Source organism: Vitis riparia, chromosome 3, assembly GCF_004353265.1.
Source record: "Vitis riparia cultivar Riparia Gloire de Montpellier isolate 1030 chromosome 3, EGFV_Vit.rip_1.0, whole genome shotgun sequence".
In the NCBI taxonomy this organism is placed as follows: domain Eukaryota; kingdom Viridiplantae; phylum Streptophyta; class Magnoliopsida; order Vitales; family Vitaceae; genus Vitis; species Vitis riparia.
In genome coordinates, this window is record NC_048433.1 from 8477366 (window position 1) to 8482304 (window position 4939).

A 4939-nucleotide genomic window follows, 5' to 3' on the forward strand; every position below is an offset into this window, starting at 1 on the left:
AGGGTGTGAACAGTAATCGGTCGACCGCTAGCTCAACCGATCGAGGGGTGCAAAAAATCTTCTCTTTCTTCCAGAATGGTTGTTCAACTGGATGAGGAACTGGTCAACCCACACCTCAACCGGTCAAGGTCCAATCGAGGTCCAACGGTCACCTGCCAAGCATTAAATGCTAATGGTTAGTCAATCGGTCGACCCCTAGCTCGACCGGTCGAACCCCCAACGGCTAGTTTGGTCATTTTCTTATATAAAAAGGCTTCAAATCTTCATTGTTGAAGACCTCAACCTTCCCAAACCTTTCTTGAATATATTTTAGCCTTGGAAGAGTGCTTTTGAGTGCACCATTGTTCTAAAACTTGCATATCTTTAGTGCACCATTCAATCCTAGTTTTCTTGTATCATTTGAGCTTAAAGTTTTTGTACTAGGATTTTGTGAGATCAATTATTTATATATCTTTGAGAGTAAGATTCTTAAGTGTGGGGTATCACTTGAGAGGTTGTTCAAGAGTGGGGTATCTCTTGAGGATTGTAAAGGGTGCTTGGAGCCAAAAGTCCAAGAGGGTGGATTGGAACCATAATCCAATTTTATTGCTTGAAGGTTTGGTTTGGAAGCCTTGAATTAGTAGAACCTCAAGCTTGGGATTGAAGATAGAGGAGAGTGGATGTAGGCCGGGTTGCGTCGAACCACTATAAAATCTTGTGTTTGCATTCTCTCTTCCCTACTCTTTTACTTTATATGTCATTGTCTTTATATTGTTTTATTATATACTTGCATATATTTGTCTCTTACATTCATATAGTTTAAATTTGCAAAAAGAGATCATCACCCTTTTCACCCCCCCCCCCCCCCCCCCATCCTCTAGGGTGATTACCATAGGTTAGATTAGCCTTTTTTTTCGAACAACCGGTACTTCACATCTTAGGTGGAAATAGAGTTGAATACAATCCTTTTGTGGCATGGTGCTTACCCAACTAGCATCAATCTCTCTATATGAATTATCTAATTTACTTACCAACTTTGACATCCATTTAGAGCAGCAAAATGCATCAACAACATTAGATATTAACCGATTTTCTGCCAACCTAGTTGCAACATCCCCAAAGCACATGCAAATATCAACACCTAAATATATGACAATCAGCAAGGCCATATCCTATTTAATGTTAGAGAAAGGGGAAGTGGTGGTAGTGGAGGTAACAAAATGGGTCGTGGCAATCATCCACGATGCCAAGTTTATGGAAAGCTAAGTCATCTTGCGATCTCATGCTATTACGGATTTGATTGTAATTTTCAACCCCTAAATAATCAACACCACCAAATGCAAGCTATGACTACCACGCCTCAAACAATAACTGACTCGTCTTGGTATGTCAATTATGGAGTAACTCATCACCTCAACTCCAACATTAATAACCTTAATACCAAAAATCCATGTAATGGTGAAGACAAAATAACAATTCCCAATGGTACAAATTTAGTCATAAAACACACTAGTTGTAACATCCCGAATTTCTAGATGGGCAATTTTCAGTTTTGAAAAAAATAATAATAATGACATAAATAAAATAACTAAAAATCCAATTGAATTAAAAATAATTAGGAAAGTTAAATAACTTAAAAAATTAGAGGTAAATAATCTCATCTTATATTTTTCCTTCTTCACTTTTTCTTTGGGTAAGTGTTGTTAGAAATTAGTTTTTGTATGTGTAAATTTCTTTTTTATATATTTTAAACCATTTTTTTCTTACTTCTTAGATTGTTTGGCTACCGAGAAAGTGAAGGAAAATATTTTAATTTAATTTTGATTGACATATAAATTGTTGGAAGTGAATGAGAATGATATCCTATGATGTTGATACACCCAAATCAAGTTCAAACAATCTAATATAATAAATTGAGTTGGGAGGAAATTTCATGAGAAAAAAAAAATCCTAACAATGAGGAATACAATACTTTTTTTTTTTTTTAATATTCTAACCCATTGGTGATTTTTGAATTTTTGTAAATTTTTGGTAAAATATTAAAATCCAATTAATTTTTTCAAACAATATACTTGATAATGAGTCTAAAAATTCAAGTATTGTTACATTTGAACCACATTTGTCTCATGAGAAAATTTCAAATATATTGAAAATTTTAGGGGAGAGGTTCACAGGAATAGTTTGGACTTATTATATTTCTCAATTTTTTTGGGATTAGTCTTAAAGAAAATTATACTCTAAATTATTTTTATATAATATTATACTCTCTAAGGAATCTAACCTATAAATTTCATCTCATTTGGAAATTGATAGCTTATTATAAAAATTCTAAGGAAATGGGTAAGAAAATAAAGTGGTTCAACTAAGACAGTTTTGACCCACTTAGGTTTCTTAAAGTTCTAGGATATTTTGGCTAATTATCATCATTCTTAATTATTTTTATATATTATTAAAATAAAAAATGAAACTATAGAGTCTAATTGCATTCAATTCTGAATAGAAAAATAACTAAGAAAACATTTAATACATTTTCAACAAGGTATACTAGGACAATTTTTATGTTTGAGACTTTTGGTACTATTAAAATTTGTGTAAGGCTTATAAATTATTTTAAAAATATCCTAGACTCATCATGCATTATATTTTGATAGTTTCACAATTATTGGAACTTGTTTGTTTAGTAAGAAAAATCAAGAAAATAAGTAGTATTGCAACATATATTGTTTTGGATAAATCTAGAACTAAATTAGGTTGGGGCTTAATTGATGGTCTTTTGATAACCATTTGACTTAAAAATTAATTTCTAAGGTTCCTAAACTCATATATATATTTGGCTCAAGTTTCACTTGAATTGGACTTCATTTACCTAACCTTTCATTTTTAAGAAAATTACATATTTTAGGGAGAGTGTTATCAAATTAAGAAAAAATTAGGAGAACCTTAGAATCATAGTTCCCTTTTTATCGAATTTCCAATTCTCTAAGTCCACTTAAAATTTGTTTGAGGAGAATTCAGACTTTGTGGAGTCATCATACTACAAGTTCTACTCTAGTGTTGATTGCGAGAATTTTTGTGAGTAGTTACAATATGCATGCTTTTGTTAAGCTTTTTCTAAAATAAACATCTCTTGCCTATGTATTATCTATCACTTGTTTCATTTTTTTCTAAAGGCATGAAATATATATTGAAATTCTTATTTGATCAAAATGCACATGATTTATGTTGAGTTGCAAAAATAAATGTCACTATACTTTGAAGAAATTATTTATTTCCATGAATATATTTACAACCAATGACATATTGCATACCTTGTTGTGGATATAATAAATTGTTAGACTTTTGGATATTAATATCTTACGGGCATGATAATATGTATACTCGTGAGGTGTTTCATGCAATTTTGTTCTAAGACTCCATATTCTCTTATGTAAGAAGGGGAAGGCCTTAATACGAGATTGTGAGTCTAATGCTAAGCTAGGGGATAGATCTCGAAGTGACAAAGTATGCTCTGTTGTGCCCCTAATGAGATGACTAAGAGATGAACATTTTGGTATTGTGATCCATAGTAACGAGTCACTAAAAAATTGTGTAGATGTGGGGATTCATGGATAGTAGGCTTTTGTATAGTCGATTGATTGACCAAAGATATGTTTAGACCTATGATTGCATGTTTTACTTTTCATATATTTTTTAAATGCCATTACGATTATTCTATAGTAGTTTCTAATTACCAAAGTTATTATAGATATATTTTATAATTGTATTTTTATGTGGACTAACTATCCTAACACTTATGTATCATAACTATTCATTGGACCTTGTGTTCACCCCATAGAATTATTATTATTATTTTTTCAAATAAGGACTCATGTATTCCTATTAAGGAGACAAAATCGACTTTAAAGGGCATCTAGCTTTAATTCTTTTCTTGTTAAACTTATTGGGCATCTAGTCTATTTTCATTATATATTTTAGTTCAATTTAGTTATTCTCAGCCATGTGGCTAATCTTCTAAACCTTGCTCTCGCTATTATTGTATCTAATTGTTGTTTATTTAATATTATCTAGTTATATGTTAATCTTTCAAGACTACATTTATTTCTTAGGATGGTGATTACACTTTAAATTCGTAGTTGGAGTGGGCTCACTATCTTCAAACAGGTCCCTATTAGAGCGAGTCACTCTAGTCAATTTCTTACTTCAAATAAATCCAAACACATTTACTCTCATTTGCATGTTCCTAAAATTACAAAGGTTCTTTCTAAGCATTGCAAAATTCACATTTGACTACAATTTTTTTTCAAAAAGAAAAATTTATTGTAATTTTTTTTCTTATCTAGGATTAGGTTTCGAAGAAGATTTTGCTCTATAGCCTCCTTGACCATGGTCTTTACAAATTTCATCTTTCATCTTCTTATACTAAACAATCAAAACTTATGTTAAATATTTTCTATTTGTTCAATTTAGCTAGTACAGTCTTACAACCAACTTGTTTTTCTACTTTCAATAAGCTAATTTCCTTGACTACTTCACCTTCTTAGGTTATTTAACATGCTAGATTAGGTCATCATTCCCTTAGGATTTTATCTCAAGTTCTGTCCCATTGTAATTTGCTTTTCAGGTTATTACAAATATTGAATGTTGTGCTTCATATCAATTTAGGAGACACAAATGTCATTTTTTTCAAGTTTGTTGTTCAAAAAACAACCAAACCGACTACTTTAGCTTATTCACATTGACATTTAAGGGTTTCCCCTATGATTTCCACAAAAGGCTTTTGAGACTACATTCATTTTATTGATGATTTTTTAGGCTACACATGGATATATCCTTCATAAATAAATTTGAAGCTATCATCTTTCATTAAATTTAAACTTCTTATTGAAAATCAATTAAACACAAAAATAAAATCTTTACAAATTGATGAGGGTTAAGAATTTTCATCTACAATCTTCCATTT